We start from the raw sequence: 25,882 nt of genomic DNA, 5'->3' as shown, positions 1-25,882 counted from the left end.
GAGAATTTTGCATTATGCTCTTAGACAGTTATTGTTCACCAATAATTTTTAAATTAGTTCCTGTCATGATAAATTAGGATGTGTGTGCACCATATATCTGTGATGGCTAAAGAAACTCCATTTTGTGCTAGACATCCATCTTGGTGTATAATTGCTATTTGTCTCTAACTCAAGTTTCTGGAAGATAAATTCCCAGCAACCTTGCTCCTTGACCCTCATTCAGACATGTACAGCTGCAACCATCTGCTTCTTATGATATGACTAACTGCTGATTTTGGCTCCTGTAACTTGCTTTTGCAGACATTCAAGGACTATTTTGATGTTACTTTGACCATCTAATCTTAGCAGAGTAGAACAGGTCTTGTGGCTTTGCCTTTAAAAGCCCTTTCTTCATCAGCCTCTGGGCGCTTATCTCTGATTTGGGCTAGAGATTGTGGTCCTGCTTGCAGCTTTAATAAATTTGCTTAATTATAATTTGAATAGAGTCTGGGAGTCTTTTCCTAGTGGTCTTGAACTCCATAATTTCCTCCCACCCCACACACAAGACAGGCAGTATAGAATACACCTCCTGTCCATATGCCATTTATGGGATGCTGTTTTTAGAGTAATTAACTTTCTTCTTTTTTTTTTTTTTTGGTTTTTCGAGACAGGGTTTCTCTGTGTAGCTTTGCGCCTTTTCCTGGAACTCACTTGGTAGCCCAGGCTGGCCTCGAACTCACAGAGATCTGCCTGGCTCTGCCTCCTGAGTGCTGGGATTAAAGGCGTGCGCCACCACTGCCCGGCAGTAATTAACTTTCTTGCATGTAGGCACAGAGTGTCCCCAAAGCCAGCCGCAAGTTGTGTAACAGATGTCCAAATTCCTCAAATCCTGTTATCCCAACATTCCTGTGAGTGTGCACAGTGGTTCTGAGTATGGGGATTTTTTTCAGTAACTTCTGGAGGGTTGGGATTCCTGGATGTATACAATAGTCTGGAGGTATCAGTCAATAAACACCTCTATGCCATCCATTTTACAAGCAGCAACTCTTGAGATCCTCAGGACTCTAGGTCCCATTTTTCCATTAGTTATGTGATTTTAAAGTGCATAAGAGTTTCTCGATGGGCCATGGTGGTGCACGCTTTTAATCCCAGCACTTGGGAGGCAGAGGCACAGGCAAAGGTAGGCAAATCTCTGAGACTGAAGGAAGCATATCAAGGCAAGCATGGTCTACAGAGCAAGTTTCAGGACAGTCAGAGAAACCTTGTCTCATAAAAAACAAAAACAAAACAAACAAAAAGAGTTTCTTTACACAAGTTCTGATTAAAATTTGCTCTTTCATCTTTCTTGTTTTCATTTCTTGCATTACCAACTTTGGCTAGATAACTCATAATATGTGCTTTCTTGTCGAATCTATCTTCTAGTTTGTCATTATCCATTGGTCTAGGTCAGGAACCTGCCTTCCTTTTAGCATCTGTTCCTAATTCAAAACTAACTTTGGATTCTTCCATTGATGGACATTGAAGTCTTAACACTGCTAGATTTCACAAAGTAATAGTGTCACCCAAAGTCACAAAAGTCATATATGGTGCAACGGACACATCATGTCCTCAGCTAATATTGAAATAATATGTAACAAATGTATCTATTGTTATGAGAACTTTAGAATGTCTGACCCTGGAACCCCAGCAAGAGAGGCTTGGCCAGCTGTCTCCGGTGTGCCTATTGAAGTGGTAAGTAATAGTGAAGAGAAGAAAAAGGAGATTATTCAATGTGGCCACCCTGGAAAAATAATAAGGGAATCCAGTAACCCCAAGTAAGGGTAAGGAAATCTATGAAACTAGACCTTTGGACAAAACCCCAGCTTTGGTAGCTTAAAGATGAGTCTTCCCCACCAGTCCAAATGTGCAAGAGTAGTGAGAAGCAGATAAAGGAGATTCAGTGTAGCACACTGGGAAAAACAACAGACAGAAGGGTTCAGCATCTTTTGGATGAGTCTTCCATTCTCTTGGTATTCACATGGACTTTAGATGGAAATAGGAAAAATTGGTAGGGAGGATGGGGAAGGGGTCTACATAGCTACATATCATGGTCACGGTGTGTGTGGGCTGAATGACCATTGCTCTAGTTCTGGCTCTGTGAGATGCTGAAGTCCTTACTGCCTGAGGTGATCTATCTGGTTCCCATGGGATGATGACTCTTGTAAGGTGCAGCTTTATTAGCACAGATGTTTGTCTCCATCTGGAGCATGGTCTGCCCTGTTTGACTTTGTTGTTTCTAGAACTCAAACTGTCTACAGATTTAGGCCAATGACCTCCTGCCTTGAAGGGGAATGGAATGAGATGGCTTTGGTCTCACTGGTTTGTAGATGGATACTCCTTGAGTGACAACAATGCCTATGTAGAGTCAAGTAGGATGGCCAATATAAAGGTGATAATTGTAAAATGAAGGAAAAAATGTCCAACTTTCATCCTGTTTTTAGTTGTTTTGTAGGTCCAAGTGAAGAGCCCATGGTTTCTAGCAAAAGTTGATTTTAAGTGCCTATACTACTAAAAAAATTTGGTTTATCAGCTAAATCACCTTGGGAAGCCAGTTAAGCATGCTTCTCTTCCAATTCTGTATCTGAAAAATGTAGATAATAATTCTTCCTAACTAAATAAACCAATTATGTAAAATACTCAGAAGAGTGTCTAATTCAGAGTAAGTGCACTGTGTGTATGTTTGTACATGTATGCCCCTCTTTGTGTACAAATAAGTGTTACTACGGACTTTACTCCCTGTCAATTTCTTCTGAGAATAACAGAGTACCTCCTTTTATATTGCTTCATAATTTTTTTTACTCAGATTTTTTTTTTCAAAATTTTATCCACTGGTCTGGTAATTTTTCCTGTTTCTCACCTTTGCCCTTTTTATAAGTAGTTGCCAAATACAGATTATTGTTAGTAGTAAATCCTGCTACTTCATTGTGAGTAACTAAACTGGGTACATATAGACATCTCTGGGGCTGAAAAGTAATGACTGTGACATAAAAAAGTACTTCTTGTCACCCCAAACAGTTTTGATATTCTCTGTGTTCCACCAACTGATCATCTTCCCAGCCTAATCCCTGGTAACCAATGCTCTTTGAATGCTCTATAGTTTGACATTTCCAGGATGTCATATAATTAGACATAGACAGCACATAATACTTTTTTCATGTATAAATATACATTTAAAGTTCCTCTATGTTTGTTCATGGCTTGTTTATTTTCATTGTCTCGATGTGCCATAGTTTATCATTTGTTCCTAGACTTTCTTGTCAAGACCCCAGACATGGAATTATGCTCAGCTACTCATCCTAGCAGGCTAATAAAAGAGAAATAAAAGACAAGAAATGGTGAAAAAAGAGAAGGATTTAGTAATTGTGGGCATGTTGTGGATAAGGGTTCAGTTAAGTTCTTTCTTTAAGCTATTGACCTGAACTGTAGCTTTCAATTGATAACTGGGAGTAATAGGAGAGAAGAATGCCCATTGAGCCAGCTTTGGAAGAATGAGGCTGGCTTGATCATTAACTTAGTTCTTGTTCTATGAGGTAGTTTGAAGATCAAGTCCTTATTGTTAGAGGACTAACCCAGAATACTGAGTTGGTCAAGGATGATCTCTTGAGGGGGCAATCTGCCTACAAGGCTCTGTGGTTCCTAGAGCTCCAGATAAATGAAGGTTTCAGACAATGACTAGAGGATGTCAGTCCCCTTTGGGGATCTAGAATAGATCTGTAAAATAGATCTAAAAAGCTGAAAGCAAGATGCATCTTATTCTTATCTTTGTGCCTTCAGCCTTGAAGAGGGATGAGCTAGGTTAGGTTCCACTAGTTGTTAGAAACTCCTTGATTAACTTACCTAAATTTTCCAGAGGTAAGCAATTATTTGTGCAACTCCCCCCCCCCCCGCCTCTCATCTCACAGGGGATAAGAGATAGTTTATTATGAAACCAAATATTAGTGACCATGGTTCAGTGACATAGATTGAGATTATCCCAAATTCCATGTTCTAAGTTTATGAAATTTTTATAGTTACTATAACAAAGAAAGTCATTAGTTAAGAGTATTTTCAAATATATTTGTGGAAGCATTAAGTATGTGATTACAGCAAAGCTGAAGAAATCTCAGCTATAGGTCTCAGATATATTTAATGACACCCTTATCCTTTTTTTTTGAACATGTTTTTTTTCTTTTTAAAATAGATTTATTTATTATGTATACAGTATTCTGCCTGCATGTTTGTTCACTGGAAGAGGGCACCAGATCTCATTATAGATGAGTGGTTGCTAGGAATTGAGCTCAGGACCTCTGGAAGAGCAGTCAGTGCTCTTAACCTCTGAGCCATCTCTCCAGCCCAACACCCTTATCCTTTTAGATGGTGGTTAATGCATCACCCAAAGTTATATCTGTTAGTCATAGATGTTGAGTTTGACACAGAGATGGGTTAAGAAACAATTATTGGTGAGGGGCTAAAGGTAGTCTAGTGTCCTCTATAGTTATCAGCTCTCTGCTGTTACAACACATGCCTAACAGAATGAACTTACAAAGAGTAAATTGTGGTTTCACAATTTAGAGGTTTCAGACTATAACCAATTGTTCCTGTTGCTTTGCGCTGGTGATGGCATAGAACATTATGGTGAGAGAAGATAATAGAACGCAGCTATTCACATTCACAGTGGCTGAGAAATAAAAGAAAGGAATGGGAAGAAGTAGCATTCCTTTAAGGGCATATACCCAATGAGCTATAGATTTCCTACCAGGTTCAACCTCCCGAGTGTCTGAGATTACAGGCATAGCTGCATCTTTTAGATCCTCTTCTCAATACAACCACCCATTCAAAAATGACACAAACTTTGCTCATTCCAGCTGGACTCTTGCTTCATAGAAATCAAACAACCTGGCTTTCCAAATGCTTAAAATTCTCTCTTTCCTCTGCTCTAATCATTTCCAATTCTCCCTCAATGTAGCCTTTTCAGGACTGAAGCAAAACAATGAAATTAGTTTGGTGTAAGTAACAGAGTTTTCTTCGGTTACTGAGGGGAGACAATTGTCAATAATACATGGCATTTTACTGTGATGTACTCAAGATCCCTTTGTTGTGCAGGCCCATGGTCCTGTGGTGTCATGAGTCTTCCACACAGGATTCCACTGTGAGGTGACTGTATCTCTGTTTATAGCCTATTTGCTTTGCTGAGTTTACTTCAAAGCCTTTATTTTGCCTCCTTTGAATAACAAATCTTTTCCCTATCTGACTAATCTTGAAAATTATTTTCAGATATCAACACCAAATGAATGAAAGAAACAAAGAAATAAAATGGAAAGGAAAGGATTTCTCCTTGGTATGGTGGAGGAAAAAGTTTATTGTAGATATGTGGAAGAGCAAAGCCAGAGGCAAGAGACATCTGAGAGAGTCCAGACTAAGCCAGGCCATGTGAGGAGAAGGGGAGAGGAAAAGGGGAGAAAGGGTGACAATGTGCAGCATCTAGGAGGCCCAAAGGTACAGAAGGGAGGGTAACCAAAATGATTGGATTATATAGGGAAGAGCAGTCCAGCACCATGTGCTGGAGAATCAGGGTAGGGGGCAGAGTATGCCAGCCAGGCAGACCCTGTAACTGGAAGGGACTGAGGGATGCAGGGAGAACCTGACAGCCAGAGTCCCAGGAAAAGCAGGCTATTTCACTTGATGTCCAGACTCTGAGGGACCTTCTGGGGCTAGGCAGCAGCTGGAGCAGTTTGTGAGGCTGGACCACCTGGGGCTAGCTGCTTTGAAGATGTCCAGGATGCAGATTTTGAGGGGACACCTGGAGCTGGTGCTAGAGCAATTTGTAGTTGATTTGAAATCTGCTGGGACAGATAGATTAGGGAGAGAAGATAAAGCTAAGAAGTTTAGGGGGAAATTTTTTTCTTAGGTGTAAATTTGAAACTTTTAGGTCTATGGTCCTGGTAGTTGGGGGAGAGTAGTCCCAAGACCAGGGAAAGAGGGAGAGATATCCTACCCTCAGGAATAGAAGGAACAGGCAGGTGGGAAAACAAGCTGTTGGTTGGCAGTACATTTGATTTGTGAGAAGTAGATTTAAGTCAATTCCCTGAAGCTTACAAGAGTTTTTTAAGTTTACAAAAAAAAAAAAAAAAAAAAAAAAAGACAAATGTTTTGGGTATGTTGGCATTACCAATGTTTGCAATCTGTACTGAAATCCACACTGTAGAAAAGGCAGTAGATTCACTTTCGAGTCATAGTAAAAGCTTGAGGACTCAAAATGATTTTGGGTTAAAAGCATGAACACTCTTTTCTCTATCCAGAAGACTGGGTATATAGAGATTAGATGGATGTTTTTATCACAATGAGAAGCACTTTTAAGTCTATACTTAGAAGAAAACCAAAGGAAATTTGTAACATGAATCTTAAAAGGTCTTATTAATAGAAAACCCAGAACCAGATATTGGAGTAAAAGCTGAAAGATCAGAAAAACAGAACAAGCCACAGTCAACCTCATCTTGTCAACTCCTCAGCCAATCTTGTTTCCACGAATCCTCAGACTGAAAGCCTCTGAGTCCTCACCCTAGAGGGTCTCAGTTGAACTGCTGCTTAGTTCCTGTCTCCTCACACCTTATATACCGTTCTCCCCCCAGCCATGTCACTTCCTGGGATTAAAGGCATGTGTGCTTTCCAATTAAAGGCATGAGATCTCAAGTGCTGGGATTAAAGGTGTGTACCACCACTGCCCGACTCTGTTCCCAGTGCGGCTTTGAACTCACAGAGATCCATCAGGATCTCTGCCTCCCATGTGATAGGATTAAGGGTGTGTGCCATCACTGTCTGGCCTGTGTCTAATCTAGTGGCTGGCTCTGTCCTCTGATCCCCAGATAAGTTTTATTGCTCTGTCCTCTGATCCCTAGATAAGTTTTATTGGGGTGCATAACATATCCCCACAGAAATTTAAAATCTTAAGTTTGTGACTATGATAATAGTAGTCAGCACTTACCAGTGCTAAAGTAATAGCTTATCAGAGCTCCATTGATTGTTAAAATTCTGAACTTTTTTTTGTTTGGTTTTGTTTTTCAAGACAGGGTTTCTCTGTGTAGTCCTGGCTGTCCTGGAACTCACTTTGTAGACCAGGCTAGCCCCAAATTTAGGGATTGCCTGCCTCTGCCTCCAGAGTGCTGGGATTAAAGGTGTGCACCACCACCAACCTAAAATCCTGAACTTTTGAAGTCTTAACAATAGCACAGCAAGGGAAAGAAGTCTGAAACATTTCTCAAAAAGTTACTTTGGGACCTGTCTGGTAGCAGAATAAACTTGTTTTCTCAGCTGGAGGCCTAGAAGCTCTAAGTAAGTGAGGCCTGGGGCCTGATTTTTACATATGAAGAGAACTGAGAAGGCAGCTGAAACCTTGGCAGAAGAGCTTGTAAACTTGTGCTGTTAAAGCTACAGTTAGTCAATATTGTTAGAGATCTGAGAAGGATAAAGTATAGCTGGAAGTATAATCCAAATGGTCTATGTATCAATTAAAATGACAGAGGCACATTACCTAGACCCTATGCTCCTGCAGTTATTGGGGACAGAAGTGGTCCATCTTTGGCTATCATACAGAACAGCATTTTATCTTCAGCTGTCATACAGAGCAGTATATGCCTTTAGCTGTCAGACCCAGGTCTGAGAATTTTTCCTGTAATAGAACTTGGGAAAACTGACTTTACTTTGGCCAGGCAAATTAGAACAATCAACCACCAAGTGTCCACAGTTTGTGCAAAGTCTTCCCAGCAGGCAAGGCATTGGGCAGTTTTTCCCAGTGGTTAGTGCTACCGTAATTCAGGTGGAGTCATCACATTCCATTTGTCTTCTTTGAAGACTTTATAGGTTCCCACTAGGAGGAGGCAATTCTGCCCATTATGGGGAGGACTATCTATCTATTAAGTATACCTGATTTTAGGCTCAAGCTTGAAAACACATACAGGAGGCTAAATAAAGCTCGTTACTAAATGAATAGTTTACGAGTTAGAATTTTAGAGCTTTATCCCTGTTAAGTTTGAGCCTTAAAATTTGAGTTGAAGATTTAATTGAGTTACTTTTGGCATCAAGATAGAATATCATGAGTCCACAAGCCTTGCTTAGCACCATTAGGCCTGAGCTGGTGGAGATGGATATACATACGCCCCCCCCCCCCCCCAGAACCATTTGTGCTATGTGGGAAGAAGAAACCTGAGCAAATACATGGTGGGGTATGAGAGAGAGAAAGGCAGAGCGGTTCATGTCCTGTGGAGAAAGGCAGATCTGAAGAGGCCAGCCTGGTCTACAGAGTGAGTTCCAGGACAGCCAGGGCAAACTCTGTCTTGAAAAACAAAACCCAAACAAACAAAAAAAGTTCAGAATTTTAACAATCAATGGAGCTCTGATAAGCTATTACTTTAGCACTGGTAAGTGCTGACTACTATTAAATAGTCACAAACTCAAGATTTTAAATTTCTGTAGAGATATGTTATGTACCCCAATAAAACTTATCTGGGGATCAGAGGACAGAGCAATAAAATTTATCTGGGGATCAGAGGACAGAGCCAGCCACTAGATTAGACATAGAGATTAGACATAGAGGCCAGAGAGTGATGGCACACACCTGAGAGGAGTTTCGGTAAGAGTCCAGTATTGATGGTGTACCAGAAGCCAGAGGCCTTGAACCTGACCAATAATACATTAAATAATGAATGTTTGCAAGTAAAGCTGTGTGGACAAAAGGGTATACTGCATGATACACAGCAGCTCCCAATGCCACTAAAGTGAATGAAGAGGTGATGGAGAGGCAGGAAAGATGGAGGAGTGTAGTGGGGATTTTTTGGGAGGGGGGTGGTTCTTTTGTCTTGTTTTATTTTTTAATTATTTGAATTTTTAATTTTTTTACTTTTATCTTATTTTTATTATTTTGTTTTTAGTTTTTCTTTGTGGGGGACACTACAAGGGTGAAGGTCAGATATGGAGGGACTGAGAAATGAATGGGATTGGAATACATGATATAAAATTCCCAAAGAATCAAACTGCCAGGTAGATTTGCTCCTGATCAGATCAGAGGACAGCTGTCTACTCGGTTCTGAATTCATGAGTCTATTTCCTCAATTTATCCTAATAAATTTTCCTAATATTCCTTAAGCAGACTCCTGTGGATTTCTCAAATTATCACAGTTTTTTGCATGACTTAGTTTACCCAAATAGCTAAAGCTTAACAAAGTGAACACAGACAAAGAAGCTAGACAAATACTAATATGACCTTAGGAATTTATAACCCTAGATTATCAAATATACCTTATTTATCAAACATATGATGTTACTAATCTAAATTTTTTTAGAAGCTTGATGTTGAACGTTAACAAAGACATAAGTAGAAAGGTGTAAATCTCTAAGTCAGCTTTTGTTAATTTGAACAGACCTTTATAACCTTAAATTTTTTCATAATACAAAAATTCATACCAATCCAAAATATTTTAGAGACCTGTTGTTTTCTTAGTCTAAAATGAGATACAACAATAAACTAAGGGCTCAGTAGGACTGAGAAATGTTATAATTGTTGCTGTATGCTATGTAGTCATCTTAAAATGGCGAAGCCACGTGGCTTTTGCTCTTTAACCTTAGTAAAGATGGCTTCTTGCCATGTGGCTGCTTACATCTTGATGAGGTTATCTGCCAAGATAGAGAGCCACATGGTTGCCATGTAAGAACATTTATTTTTCTAAACAAGAGTTGAATCTAAGTTATATACACAGTATATTCTAGACAAGAGTTGAATCACATATATATATATATATATATATATATATATATAATATATATATATATATATTTACCCATGTAGAGATTTTTAACTATAAGCCTTTTGTTATAAATTTAAAGCCAAATTTTATTACAGATTTTATAGTTTTTAAACTATACCCAAGGAATTTATAAATCCTGAGACAGAGTTAAGCATAGTCTTAAGAGATTTTTGAGAGCCGAGTGAAGAGAAATCATATTGATAAAAGATTTAAGAGTTGGAAGTTGTGGAACCTTAGAGATAAGAGACTTTGAGATCATTAGTTAGTGGCAGAAGTTACAATCTGCGAATTTGGAAATCAAGTGTGTCAATTTTTGGCCATTGATCTAAGCTGCAGTAATAAAATCTGAGTCCAGGAAGGGAGAGAAGGAGGGAGGGAGGGTGGGAGGAAGGGAAGGTGGGAGGGAGGGAGCTGAGAGCTAAAGCTGACAGACTGCAGACTGGAGCAAGATAAAGCCTAGTGGTACTGCAGGTGTTCTGTAGTTCCTACAGGGAAGGCGGAAGGTGAGAGAAAGCTAGGAGAGTGCAGGGAAAGGGAGCCAGTAAGTATCTTTAGTAGAGAGACCTAGACAGTGTAGAAAGTTGCCCATATGGTGGGCTGCCCAAAAGGGTATAGTAGCAGGCTCCAGGTTCCAGAGAGACACTTATGGAGCTCCAAGTGGGAGGAAGCAAGGAAAAGAGTTCCAGGCTGCTGTAAGCAGGACTGCAGCTTCAGGAAGATGCTAGAGAGACCATGGGGGTGTAGCAGGCCAGAGGCATAGTAGGTGCCGGAACCAGTGATGTACATAGGTTTCGGTGGAGGGCATAGCAAGCCAGAGCAAGGAGAGCAGCAGTCAGAAAGCAGGTAGAGGGAAGCAGCAGCTGAAGCAGCAGCCGAAGAATCAGACTCTAGAATTTGGAATCAAATTTTGCTGGTGACAGAAGCCAGCAGAAACAAATGTTCCATACATACCTTAGGAGACTCAGATCAACAGTTTACTTCAGAATGGTTGAGTTTGCCAGAAGGGAGCTCATTTGTGCCATTCCCAGGTTTTGGCACCAGATGAATGAATGGAGAGAGAGAGAGAGAGAGGGGAGGGGGAGGGGGAGGGGGAAGGGAGGGGGTAGGAGGAAGGGTGGAGAGGGGGGAGGGGGAGGGGGTAGGGGAGGGGGAGGGGGGAGAGGAGGGGAGGGAGGAGAGAGAGGGGAGGAGGGAGGAGAGAGAGGGGAGGAGGGAGGGGAGAGAGGGGAGGAGGGAGGGAAGAGAGGGGAGGAGGGAGGAGAGAGAGGGGAGGAGGGAGGAGAGAGAGGGGAGGAGGGAGGGGAGAGAGGGGAGGAGAGGGGAGAGAGAGGAGAGGGGAGAGAGGAGAGGGGAGAGAGGAGAGGGGAGAAGAGAGAGGAGAGGGGAGGGGAGGGGAGAGAGAGGAGAGGAGAGGGGAGGAGAGGGGAGAGAGAGGAGAGGAGAGAGAGAGGAGAGGAGAGAGGAGGGAGAAAGGAGAGGAGAGAGGAGAGGAGAGAGGAGAGACAGAGGAGAGGAGAGGAGAGGAGAGAGAGAGGAGAGAGGAGAGAGAGGAGAGGAGAGAGAGAGAGAGAGGGGAGAGAGAGAGGAGAGAGAGGAGAGGAGAGGAGAGAGGAGAGAGGAGAGAGAGGAGAGAGGAGAGAGGAGGACAGAGAGAGACAGAGAAGAAAGAAAGAGGAAAGGACATGACTGCTCCTAGATATGGTGGAGGGGAAAGTTTATTGTCATAAACATAGTCAGAGGTATCTGGGAGAGTCCAGAGTGCATATGACCCTGAGCTGTGACATGTTAGAAGAGGGGAAGGGGAAGGGGAAGGAATAAGGAAGAGAAAGGGGAACCAGGTGCAGCAGACAGGAGGTCCAAAGGTACAAAGTTAGTGGGAAACCAAAATGGTTGGATTATATAGGGAAGAGCAACCCAGCACTCTGGGCTGGAGAATTCAGAGTAAGGGGTAGGGTTTGCCAGACAGCAGGGCCCTGTAACAGGTAGGAACTGAGGGATTCAGAGAGAACCTGGCAGCCAGAGTCCTCTTTGATATGTTAAATGGACACCTTAGCCATTTGTTCCAGGTTTGAAACCTAACAACACCCCCATTGTGTCTTCCACAAGAGGCACAGGCACAGGGACTCCATGCTTTTAGTGGCTATAGCAGCTGATAAGTCCATGTCACATCTGATAAGATTCTTTCTACAGATCTTCATTTGGGCAGCTGTTTAAAAACTTGTAAGAACTTTCCTCAATCTTGTCTTGAATTTCTGGGGAATGTTTAATTTGCTTCCTCTGTATGTACACATCAGCTTGTGTGTGAGAGGGTTGGGTACACCTGTGGGTAGATTACAGAGGGATACAGACCGCCTGCAGCTATTTCTCCCCTGGCAGACAGAAGGGCATTTAGATTTTTATACATTTTTCTCTGAGCTTATTACCATGTTAAAAAAAAGTTGGCTCTGGCCGGGCGGTGGTGGCGCACGCCTTTAATCCCAGCACTCGGTAGGCAGAGGCAGGCGGATCTTTGTGAGTTCGAGGCCAGCCTGGTCTCCAAAGCGAGTTCCAGGAAAGGCGCAAAGCTACACAGAGAAACCCTGTCTCGAAAACAAAACAAAACAAAACCAAAAAAAAAAAAAAAAAGGTGGCTCTGTATTTTAGCAAATACAAACTTTGACTATAATTTCCCATGATAGAAGTTTGAGGGCTGGCTGGATGACTCAGAGAGTAAGAACACTTTCTGGTCAGCTCTGGCAACCAGAGTTTGATTCCAGAAGCCATGCAGAGGTGGATGGAGAAACTGACTTTATGGGGTTGTGCTCTGGCCTCCACGTGCTTGCCATGTTATGCAAACCCACACATTCGTTATCAACACATTCACATAATAAATAAACAAATACACAAATAAAATAAATAATTTTAAAAGTTTGAACAACATTCTATATTAGTTTTATGTACCCAGACGATTTGTCCAAGGTTAAAAACACAAATTGTGCTTAGTTCAATGAAATTATAATATGCTTCAGAGATTAATTATAATGAATTTTTGTTATATTACAAAATCATAAGGGATCAATGCATAAGTAAACTTACAGTTCTAATTTTTTTCAGTTCTAAATACTTAATTAGCTTTAAGTCTTTAGACTAACATTTAGCTAAGCTTCTTAATAAATGTTAGTATTGTTTAATTGAAAATTTCATGCATACATATCATGTGTTTTTATAAAATATACCATCATTCCCTCTCCTCTAATTCTTCCTTTAACCCTCAACCATATTCCCTTTTCAACTTCATGTTCTCTCCTCCCAGCCCCACTGAGTGTACTTTCTGTTGCCTGTGTTTGACAGGTGTAGGTCCACCTACTGCACTATGGGTTTATCACTACTCGGTCTTCACTTGCTCCAGTGCAATTAGAGTTTGTGTAGAAGCAGAATGCCTTGGCAGGTTGGCAGAGGTGGCAACTCGGGGCAAATATTTCAAAACACACCCCTTTTGGAAATGTCTAATCTTTTCCATGAAGCTTTGCCAGCATTTCTTTTAGAACTATGAGAAATATGGAACTTGTATCTGGATACCTAATGCAATATATATTTATCTGAATTCATTTACTTAGTTGGCTATAACAAAGGTACCATGGACTAAGAAGTGGCTCAAACAAAAGATATTAATTTTCTGATGGTTTTGAAGGCTGGGAAGTCTGAGGAGGGCAAGGTGCTAGAAGAGTGGAGAGCTTTGTTGGGCCCACTCCTGGTTTGTAGATGGCCCTTTCCTGCTACATCCTCATAAGTTGAAGGAACAAGGGATCTCTCTGGATGCTCTATTATAAGGGCTGGAATTCTGTTTGTAAGGGTCCCAATCTAATGATCTAATAATTTCTCTACATCTTGCTTTTTAATGCCATCACATTGGCAGAGGCAGATTTCAACTAAAGGATTTTAAGAGAGACACAAACCCCCAATTTGCTGGTAACAACATCTAAAACATCTCTCCTATTGTCCAGAAAAGGTTTAGCTGACACATCATGGGACACAGTAAGGTCTTTCAAGTTGCCTAATTCTGCAGGTACTTCTATGTAAACAAATTAAGTCATGGACTCATGACTCCAAATAAACTGCCTGAAGTCGCCAAGCTCTTTAATGACATATTTTACCCTAAAACTCACACTTAAAACTATCTGTTTTCACTGAATCCTCCTAATTTTGAGGAAGAGGAGGTTTTACCTTACTATGAAAACAATAAAATTCAGAGTCTGAGTGAACAATGAAAACAGTGCTTTTGAGAAAAAGGGACTAAATCAGATTATGTTTACTGTTAGTGATGGTATCATACAGAATAAAGTTGATTTTTTTTAGATGACTCACTTTGCTTTTATGTTTTAACATTTATACCCAATAAAATAAGACAACAATGGAGCCTTGTTGGAACACAGTATCTGAATAAAGCTGTGGGAGGAGAATTCTGAGTGTGGTGTGAACACTCTAAGAAAACAAGATGAGAGTCTTGTGACCTCAGTTCTTTCAAAATATGGCATTGTTCTTGCAATGTGTTTGTGTGCTCCTCCCAGGAGTAGCAAATAGGAGGAGTGGAGTTTGCCTCAGATTTCCCCATTATCTTACTATTGTTACTGAGCCAAACACAGCTTGTCCTTGTGATTATTTACAGCTTGGGATCATGTGAACTTTGCTCATATGACATTGCTGAACACTCAGAATACAAATAGTCTGATGCTCTAAATAAAGTTAGCTATTGAATGAGACTTTAGTCTGCTTCATTTTTAAGCCCCATTCTCCTAGGTCCCATAGCCTCTAGAGTGGTGACAGAGGCTACTAATTATTCAATCTTAAATGGATTCTTTTACTCCATTTTAAATTCCTAGAGGAAATGTCATCTGGATAATTCCATTAAAATTTCTTACATTAAAAACAGGGCGGTAGTGGCACATACCTTTAATCCCAGCACTCGGGAGGCAGAGCCAAGCGGATCTCTGTGAGTTCGAGACCAGCCTGGTCTACAGAGTGAGATACAGGAAAGGCGCAAAGCTACACAGAGAAACTGTCTCGAAAAACAAACAAATAAACAAAAAAAAACCCAGAAAAAATAATTCCAACAAATTGTGTTAAAGTGTTAATTTTTGAGAATATCTTCTTATTTATTTTTAAGAAGGCCATATATGAACATGCCTGCTTCATTTTGGCAGCTTGTCACATGTTTATTCATATTATTTAACTTTATAATAATTTAAAATAATAAATTTATGAGGCACTGGCTTTGAAATCATGCTAATCATGCCTTATACTAAATTTATCTCTTTTTTTAAATGAGGAAACAGAATCAGAGAATACAAGGGGATCAAGAGTTACCACTGGATAAATGATGGAATTCTATTGCATTTAGGATGTCACTACTTATCGGGGACTATGGGGGGTCTAGCCCCTTGATAGTCCCCTCCCAGGGTCTGGGAAGAATCTACAACCAGCTGATAATTAATCTTTGATGAGAAGAAATGAATCTATGTACAGGAAACTACTTAGTCCATATACTTTATTATTCTGTGTCAGTTACAAGCTTATATTCTGCTCTCATATTTAGCTCATTTTTAGCCTGATTTCTCTCTACACTTGTCTGCGGTCCCCTCTAGGTTCTATCTTAATTCCTTCATCTAGTTCTGCCCCTTCTATGTTCTCTTCCATCTTGTTCCTTCCCATATCATCTTTTCTCCCATCTCCTTCTCTCTCCTCATCTCGTTCTTCCTCATCTTGTTCTTCCCCATCTAGTACTTCCTCATCTGGCTCTTCCTCATCTTCCATCTCATTTCTCTAGTACTTCCTTCTAGCCCTTCAATCTAGTTCTTCCCCATCTCTGTTTGTTCCTCTCAAGTTCTTACCTGTCTAGTTCTCCCATACTCTTTTCTCTTCTCTGACTCTCCGTGCCCTGGAAGTCCTGGTATATAAAACCAGGCTTCCAGGGTCAAACGGAGGGGTGATAAGAATCACACTGAGAGGAAATAACTGTTAATTATCATTTGCAACCCCAAAGGGAAGTGACCAATGGGGAAATGAATTAACTAAAGGCTGAATTCAGGTAATATCTAAGAAGAGGGCTCTTATGTGCTCAACTATAATCTTAAACGTGATTGGTAGAAAATGTTAAGAATCTATAAGTTGCTAGGTCAATGAGAGAAAATAAAACTGTCTTCTTTTTTCCTGTGGCTCCTATCTGTCCAAGCTATCTGCCGTTTTTCTGCAGGGTGGGGGAAAGTGTGCTCAGTCGCTAGGCAACCTGTGTACAGCTAGATGCCTCTGGTGATAGTTAAAGGGAGATCTGGAACTGGAGGTAAGGTTTGGGAAAGGAGGAAGTAAGGCTTAATTAGCACATCTGCCAGGCCTTCTCAAACAGGTAGCCTGGATGGTTAAGTCTGTTCTTAGAGAATACAGAGGTATCTCTGATAAAGTACTCTCCTCCATCTGGGGATGGACCTGGCTGGATGCTGCTAATGATGATAATTACAGGGAGGCTTGAACTGGGGTTCTGGCTGAGCATAGCTGTCAGCCCAGAAGGTTATCCAAATATTTCTAGAAGTGGTTAGATAAGGAGTTAGAGGTCTATAAAGTTAGTAAGGCTGTAAGAAAGGAGGGTCTGAGCTAAATTTTGTAAAGCTATTACTGAACATCCACCTGACCTAGGCGGTGTCTCCTTGTGGAATTTGTCTTAAATCAGGAGACTTGCATGTGGACTGTTAGTATTGCTAGTCCTTGAAAGCGGCCAAGGGAGATATCTGATTCTAGGGAAAGCCTTTCCTGAGGCAGTTCTCCAAATACCTGGAATGTATATGTCCAGAGAGTGATCAGTCCACACTGTTAGCCCTTCTTAGGGAAAAGTCAACTGGGAAAACTATGAAGGCACACATGATTTGCATAACAGAAGACAGCTGATATATAACAAGCCAAGTAACACCAAAAACTCCTTGGGATTTGGCTTCCTCTGGAGGAATTCCCTGATCCCTCCAGGTAGTGACTTTGCCATAACCAGCTGAGTTCTTATGATATATTCCTGCGGCCTGCAGCAACTACTGTCTTTGTCTATTACATCAGAGCCCCCAAATTAACCTAATCTAAATAACTTCTGTTTAACTCAAGCCCCCAAATTAACCAAATTCAAACAATTTCAGTTTAACTTTTTTGAGGTTGATAATTAAAAGTCTGTGCTTAGATAATCTTAAAGAAATCATGTAGCATGATTCTCTTCTGGAATATAAGCCACATGTGGTTGGTTGACATCTTTGCTAGGGTTAGAGAGGGCAGATGTCATGTGGCTTCACTGCCATCTTGACTAAGGCAACCACACAGTATAGGCTAACCTGGGAGACAACAGGTCTCCAAAAGTACCTTTAAACTGGGATGGATTTTTGTATAATTCCTGTCCTGCATTGAAAACAAGGCTTATAATGAAGTATCAAAACTACACCTCCATACCTTCATATGCAAGAATGTACCTTGTGCTGGCAGCCAAACTTTATAACGTAAGAGTCACTAAGATGGTATTCATTTTAAGATATGAAGGAGTCATGGGGAACAACTGAGGTTTGCAAGTGTGTGATGGGGCTGGAATTCCTAAAAAGAGCCCAGTTACAAACCTTAACAGTTTTTGATTAAATTGTTTGCACTGTTGCAGCTTGGTTTTTGCCTTATCTAGATTATGATCGTGCCCTGTTTTTTTCCTCTTGAAGTAAAAAATACTTTATTTTTGAGAGATTTTACACTTTTTTAAAGAGGAAATTTTGGAGTTTTATAAAACATTTAACTAAAAAAAACTAGATTTTTTTCAAAGAATACCTTTTAAAAATGTTTAAACTAATAAGGCGATGGAGTACTTTAAATTTATAAAATATTTTTATTATAATGTCTTTATTAATATATAATATTGATAAATGGATGAATAAAAGGCTAAAACTTAGGGCCACAGCTATACACCAGAGACTGAGGTATTCCTATCTTCCTGCCTTGTACATGACCTCTGATAAGGAGTTGGAGAAGGGTCACAAGGTACCTTCTCTCTTTTATTTATTTATTTTATTTTTTATCCTGGTGTGATTGAACTTCGGATGGCCTGGGAATTGAAGCTGGTTCCTCTGGAACATCAGTCAGTGATCTTAACTGCTGAGCCACAGATCTGAGAGCTATTAATAAAGTAATTCAACCTATGAGCTCCCTTCAGAGTGGGATAGTCTTGTCCTCTCTGCTACCCAAAGAATAGCCCATATTAGTTATTGACTTAAAAGACTGTTTCTTTACCAAACCTTTAAAAGAAAACGATAGAGAAAATTTTGCCTTCACAGTACCTAATTATAACAATTCCCAGCCAGTCAAGAGATATCAATGGAAGGTCATTCTACAGGGAATGTTAAATAGCCCTACCCTGTGCCAATATTTTATGCAAAAGCCATTGGAGATAATTTGTGTGGTTATATTTTATTATAATTTATCATTATATGGATGATCTCTTATTGACTGATCCAAAGCTAGGTACCTTAGAAAGCATACTTGAAGAAGTAAAGAAAGTTTTGCCTTGCTGGGCACTACAAATTGCTCCTGAAAAAATACAAAGAGGAGATTCTATTAATTACTTAGGATATAAGATAGAGCTACAAAAATTTAGACTCCAAAAGGTACAACTCAGGCAGAGATCAATTGCAGACTCTTAATGATTTTCAAAAATTATTAGGAAGCATTTCCAACTTACAGGGTATCATTGGAATACCTAAAGATGGACTAAAAAAATTGGCTAATACTCTAAAAGGGTACAAGGACTTAAATAGTCCAAGAGAATTATCATCTGAAGCTGAGAAGGAATTGATTCTAGTAGAAAAGACAATAGGCGAAGGGCATGTGGATCGTGTGAATCCAGAACTTAAATGCATTCTGATCATACTTCCCTCTAGACACTCCCCCACGGGGATTTTGATGCAGAGGGAAGATATTATATTGGAATGGATATTTGTACCATGTAAACCAAGTAAAAAGTTAAAGATTTGTATAGAAAAGATCTCTGATTTGATTCAAAAGGGAAAATTAGGACTTCACCAGTTGACAGAAATGACAGAAATTGTAGTAGGCAAGATCCAGGAGAAGGGACATGTGACCCTTCTCCATCTCCTTATCAGAGGTCATGTACAATGGCAGAAAGCACTGTCTCCTTTGGGTATAGCCCAAGGTCATGGGTGGAGAAAATACCATTGTACCTCTCCTTACCTAAGTTCTTTTCAGGCTAACAGAGACTGATTTAGGGATGTGTGTCTAACCTCCTTGCTTTTGCTAATATTGCTAAACTATAGCTATTTTGGTAAACTGAGTCATGCAGAGAACTGTTATGTTTTATCATGATATACTATAAAAGGATCAGGAAAGTTCCCAGTCTCCTTGTGGACTGTGTTTATTAGTTAAAAAGTCTTGGTATTAAAAGAGCTTCAATTTAGAAATTCATATTTTCTAAGGCTAAACTTAACAGGGATAAATCTATAAAATCCAAATCTTATAAAATGGTTAAAGATAATTAAGACATACAAGTTAATAGTCAAATTCTCTGATACATTCAGATTTAGCTTCTATATGTTTTCAAAGTTAAGCCTAAAACAAATCTAGAAACAAGCAACATTTGTCTACTTTAGATATGCTTAATAGATAATGATTCTCAAACACTTCAGATATCTGAGAACATGGCATTTAAACTGTTATTAAAAAGCTTTTTGTGATAGAGAGTCATGCTAACTCCTGAAGACACCCCCATATCCCCCAAAGAAGATGATGGGCACAGAAGAACTCCACCTGGAGCTTGTTTTAAACGTGGCAAAGCTGGGTACTGGGTGGAAAAACTGCCCTTCACCTCAACTGCTGCCAAGACCCTGTCCAGACTGTGGACAAGCAGGACACTGGGGAACTGATTGTCCAGCTTTGCCTAGACAAAATAGGCCAGTCCCTCCAAGTTCCTATTCCACAGGAAAGTCTGTCAGATCTTCTGGACCTGGCAGCCAAAGATGGATGCTGCCTGGGACCTCTGACCGCAATAACGATGGAGGAACCTGGGGTAGCTATCTAGGCAGCTGGTAAGTCTCTGTCATTTTTTTCCTTTTTTTTTATTATTAAGAAATTTTCTATTCACTTTACATACCAACCACAGATCCCCCCTCTTCCCTCTTCCAACCCACCAGACTTCTTCCCTCCCAACCCACCCCCATCCCCACATTTCCTAAGTCAACGTTTCCCATGGAGAGTCAGCAGAGCCTGGTACATTCAACTGAGGCAGGTCCGAGGTTCTCCCCCTTGCACCAAGGCTGTGCAAGGTGTCACACCCTAGGCACTGGGCCTAAACATTCTTTTTTTTTTTTTTCTTTTTTGGTTTTCAAAGACAGAGTTTCTCTGTGTAGCTTTAGAGCCTGTCCTGGAACTCATTCTGTAGACCAGGCTGGCCTGGAACTCACAGAGATCCACCTGCCTCTGCCTCCTCAGTGCTGGGATTAAAGGCATGCGCCACCACTGCCTGGATGTCTCTGTCATTTTTAATAGGTTTGGAAGCTTAGTTGGGCTAAGCTGCTTACTTAGATGAAATTTATCCTTCTTAGATCTCTGATGGTGTATGATGAGTAGGCTAGTGATAGCTTTGCCAGTTTAGCAGCTCCTTCCCCCAAGGCTGCAGCCACCTTGTTAGTTCATTAGTCAGTACACTAGATCTCTTGTTTAAAAAAGGCAGCAATTTTCAACTTCATATGGAAACACAAAAAACCCAAAATAGTTAAAATAATCCTGAATAATAAAAGAACTGTATGAGTATCACTATTCTTGGTTTCAAGTTGTATTACAGAGCTATAGTATTAAAAACAACATAGTTTTGGCACAAAAACAGACATGTTGATCAATGGAATTGAATTGAATACCCAAACATAAACCCAAATACCTATGGGCACCTGATTTTTTATAAAGAAACCCAGAAACACACATTGGAAAAAAGATAGCATTTTATCAAGAAATGGTCATGAAGTAGATGTATACATGTAGAAAAATTCAAATTGATTCATACTTATCACCCTGCTCAAAACTCAACTCCAAATGAATCAAAGACCTTAACATAAAACCAGATACATTGAATTTGATAGAAAAGAAAGTGAGGAATAGCCTTGAACTCATTGGCCCAGGAAAAGTTTTTCTGAACAAAATACTGTCAGTGTAGGCACTAAAATAAAAAAAAACTAACAAATGGGATCTCAAAAAACCAAGAAGCTTCTGCATGGCAAGACACATCATTCAGACAAAGTGGCAGCCTACAGAATGGGAAAAGATTTTTTTTTTAACCAGCTAACATACAATAGAGAAAAATATGCAAAATATATAAAGAACTCAAAAAAAACCCTAGATATCAAGAGAACAAATAACCCAATTAAAAATTAAATATTCAACATCCTTAGTCCCCAGGGAAATACAAATCAGAAGTACTTTAAGATTTCATCTTATACCCATGAGAATGACTAAGATCAGTAAGTGATAGCTTATGATCGTGAGGATACTGTAGTAAGAGGAAGACTGCTGGTGGGAGTGCAACCTTGAATAGCTACTATGAAAATCAGTGTGGTGGTTCCTCAGGAAGATGGGAATTGATCTACTCCAAGACCCAGAGAAGCTTCCTCCTGCAACAGATGAGAACAAATACAGAGACCCTCAGCCAGACATTATTTAGAGAGTGAGAGACCTTGGAGCATTCAGCCCTAAAGGTATATCTCAAATCTCTCTCTTTAGGGCTCAGTAAACACTAGGGAAGAGGAGGCAGAAAGAGAGCAATTGCCAGAGGTCTTAGAGGACATGAAGAAATCAAAGCCCTTGAGGTCAACAAGATCAAAGTTCATATGAACTCTCAAAGACTGAAGCAGCAGGCTCAGGGATTGCATGGGTCTGTACCAGGTCCTTTGCATATATATTATGTTTCCAGTCCAGTGTTTTTATGGAATAGCTGTGTGTGTGTGAATGAGTGGGTCTCTGATTTTTGTGCCTTGTCTTGGGCTCTTTTTCTTTTGTTTGTCTTGTTCAACTCCAATGTGTCAGCTTTTGTTTTATCTTATATTTTATTTTATTATTGTCCCTTAGAGGCTTGTTTATTTTCTAATGAGAGATAGAAAGGAAGTGAATTGGTACAGGAGGGAACATGAAAAGGAACTGGGAGGAGTAGAGGGAGGGGAAACCCCAGTCAGGATATATTATGTGAGAAAAAAATCTATCTTTAATAAAATAAAAATATATAAAAAAAGAATAATTTGGGAGTTAGAATTCAGACAATATATAATCACCATTCATCTTGGCCCACTGTACAATACAATACCTGCAATACAGTTCACCTAACAATAGTACAAATGAATGAAATAAAAAACTACTCAGAAGAAATGAGGAATATACACACAGCTTGCCACAGCATACTAGAGCACAGCACAATGCCCCAATATTATGTTTAGGATACATCAGTAAATTCCTATGTAAGTGTATGTATGTAGGTATTTTTATCTTAGGTTGTTAAGTTGTTTTATTCCTCAGTTTCCCCTGAGTAATGAAAGGTTTTCATATTAATAGACACATAGATTTATCCCTCTATAAATACATATGCACATCACTATAAATATATAAATAGATGTGTGGATAAGATTGTATACATAGAAATAAATACTATATGGCTAAACACACAGATGTCCATATAGTGCTGTCAATTTTAAAATGGGGCATATATGCTTGTGATCCCTTCCATGCACATGTAACTTAAATATTTGTCCTCTGCCACTACTTCAGAGACTGCAAGACCTGGGAGAATGGAGCCAATAAATGAGGCAGACTGAAGTCTCATGCAATTTGCATCTTTATCCAGAGCGTCAGACAATTTCTGAAGGGTAAGAAAGTTCTTATGAGTAAAGTTCACATGAGTTCAAGCTGTATACAAAGACAAAGTTAGGATAAGCATGACAGAACATTTTTCTTTAGAAACACAGGAAGGATGTAATGTACACGTCATCTGATTATAATATTAACAAGGAGTCACAAGAAACCTGAAATAAGTCACTCCTTTCTGCTATGCCTGGAGGGAGCACGAAAACACATTATAAGAACATTTCTGTGTTTTGAAGAAACTGAGTCAGAAGACTCTTGTCCTGTTTTCTTGGAGTGTTCTTACAAGCACTCAGAATTCTTCTTACATGTCTCCATTCCTGAGCCATGTTCTGACATCACCTCTTTTTTATTTTTTAAATCAGGCTATTCAGAGTGTTTTTGATTTGGGATGTAGTAGATAACCTAATTGTCATTTCGTACATGAATATCCTATAAGTAAGCAAAATCATAAACACAATGAATAATATTAGATATTCTTTGCTACCACCACCAAGAATCTTTCCTTTTCACTTTGGCATTTAGACCACAATTTAAAGCCAAATTTGAAGTAAATTTTAATTAAATACTGGCCAGGTGGATGAGCTCTGGCCAGGTCCATCTCTAGTTTTCCAGAAGATGGCCCAGACTCAAGTATGGCAAGGGCTTAAGAAGGAAAACCCATAATTCATTGTATTTCCCCTCAGGTCCAATCAAGGGCAAGCCTATATCCTGACATTTTCTGCCTATGTACCTCCTGCCCACATATAATCAAGCACATCAGTGCAGGTGGGTCAAACAAACTTGTTCAGGGAAGTGAAAACATGTAGCTTGTTATCTCTTATAAACAATAGCCTCGAGCATTTCATGAACTATCTGTCCTTGGGCAAGTGGCTTGCAGATCAGGGGCATTTTTTATTACATGGATCTCTTAGGCATAGTAATTAAAAGTTAAAATGTAACTTTGGTTCTCATGAACACTCCTAGAATGTTTACTATGCCCCATGTCCTGTAACTTCTTTTGACCTTCTCAGAGCCTTTTCACCATTGGACATGATATTTTGTCCATATTCAAAACTTTGCACATGTCCTTTGCATCCAGGCTTTTGGTCTGGTATTTTCACTAGGATTTTCCACCTGGACTTTTGTGAAGTCTTTGTTACAGGCTTTTGTGCCCTGATTATTTCCATGGATTTTTCTTCTGGATTTTTGGCCAAGTCTTTTTGCCTGGCATTTTCACCTGGACCTTGTGCCTGGATTTTTGCTTCGCCTTTGGTACTGGTCTTAGCCCAGATTTTTCTCCTAGACTTTTGGCATAGCCTTTTTGCTGAGCATTTTAACCAGGATTTTCAACCAACCTTTGTGCATGGACTTTGCCACTCCCTTCACTCCTAGCTTTTGTTTCTGGCGTTTTTTGCCTGGATTTTTCTTCTGTATTTTTGATCCGGCCCTTTTGCCTGGTCTTTGTGACTAGACTTTTCACTTAGCTTTTGTGCCTGCATTAGAAAAATGGTAGCAAAGGACAAAAGTTCAGGTCAAGTACTCTTCTTATTCAACTTAGGTGAAGAAATGAATACTGTACTGCATATTTTATTTAATTCATGTAAACTCATGTTATAAATGTTTATGTATTATTCGTGTTTGTGCAGCACACACATACAGTGCCCGCATATGTCTGAAGAGGACATTGAATACCCTGGAACTGGAGTTAAAGACAGTTTTTAGCCACTAATTGGGGTCTGAAAACTGAACCAGTAGTGTCCTTTAGATGCATATTTAAAGCATGGTTGAGGATATACATTTCAGCTCTTTACAATTTGTGTCAAAAGAGACAATTGTAAACTCTGTTTTTATTATATTTTGGTTTTCCTGGCCAGGCTTGCTTTGTGTAGCCCTGGCTGTCCTAGAACTTACTCTGTAGCCCTGGCTGGCATCAAGCTCAGAGATCTGCTTGCCACTGTCTCCAGAGTGCTGGGATGTAAGGTGTGCAAAACTACCACCTTTTAAAAATTACTCAAGAGCTTATCTTTTAAAATGACAGATACCCAACTCTTTGGGTTGATGAGCCAGACTGACTTCTGAGAGATCTGGGCAACTCAAATTGGTTCTCTTTCTGCAGCCACAGATATTCTTAGGAGAGCAATACTAGGAAGAGATCAAGACTTTCAGAGTGTACATTCCACTGTCTATAATTGTTCTGGATATTGGGAATGGGGATACAGACCTTACACACATCAGGCCTAGTCCCTTTGTGATTAGGAGAAGCATGAATATATTCTACAAACTACCCATGTAGATAGCACTGTTAGAACGTTTGCTGTGCCCCACACCCTGCAACTTCTTTTGACTATCTCTGAGCCCTTCCACCACTGACCCATGATGTCCCATTCAGTTCTATGAGACCTTTGGAAGAAAGATACCAAAGGTCAAGTCCTTGGAAGAAGTATCTGCATCCACAAATTAATTCTTTTATATTTTTGAAATTAAGTTATACCATTTACTACAGTTTGTGTTCCTTTTTTGTTATTCAGTTAATATTCTTTTAATTTCTTCATAAGTCTAATTCATTTTACATTTTGGGTATAGCATGCAGAGAAATAGGTTTCATTTTCACAATTTCATACATATAAAACATTACACTTTATCCTTATTCACAACTTTGTACCCAACTTTTTCACCTGATATTTCACTAGAGTTTTTCACTTGGTTTTTATGCCCACACTTTTCACTTACCCTTTGTTCCTGGCTTTTGTACACCTAATTTTTGCCTAGATTTTTCTCCTAGATTTTTTTTTCTCAAGAAGGCTTTCTCTGTGTAGCTTTGGAAGCCTGTCCTGGAACTCACTTTGTAGATCAGGCTGGCCTTGAACTCACAGAGGTCCACCTGCCTCTGCCTCCCGAGTACTGGGATTAAAGGTGTGCACCACCCCCACCCCACTCTTCTCCTAGATTTTTGGCCTGGCTTTTTCACCTGGCCTTTTAGCCTGGCCTCTGTCTTGGCTTTTTGTCTGGCCTTTTTTTGCCTTTTTGCCTAATTGTTCACCTTTTATTTTAACCAAAACAAAATTACATCCATAGTCAAGTGTGGTGCCAAATCCCAGCACGAAAAAGGAAGAGGCAGGAAAATCTCTGAGGTCAGGTCAGTCTGGTTCCAGGACAGTTGAGACCCTAACTTAAAACAAAAATTTAACAAATATTTGTCTGTATGTGTACAT

The 25,882-nt window shown here is 39.8% G+C and overlaps 1 long non-coding RNA gene across 1 annotated transcript in view; it reads left to right on the top strand.

The window, feature by feature from the left end:
- The first annotated feature begins 1,662 nt into the window (after positions 1-1,662).
- Positions 1,663-25,882, top strand: part of LOC131895784 (uncharacterized) — a 60,701-nt gene continuing 36,481 nt past the window's right edge. The window contains exons 1-2 of the long non-coding RNA XR_009375269.1: positions 1,663-1,799; positions 22,596-22,693. This is a non-coding gene — a long non-coding RNA (uncharacterized LOC131895784). The remainder of the gene's footprint in view (positions 1,800-22,595; positions 22,694-25,882) is intronic.

Source organism: Peromyscus eremicus, chromosome 19 (genome assembly GCF_949786415.1).
Source record: "Peromyscus eremicus chromosome 19, PerEre_H2_v1, whole genome shotgun sequence".
Taxonomy (NCBI): Eukaryota; Metazoa; Chordata; class Mammalia; order Rodentia; family Cricetidae; genus Peromyscus; species Peromyscus eremicus.
Note: the sequence above shows the minus strand (reverse complement) of the source record. Positions and strands in the feature narration are given on the sequence as shown.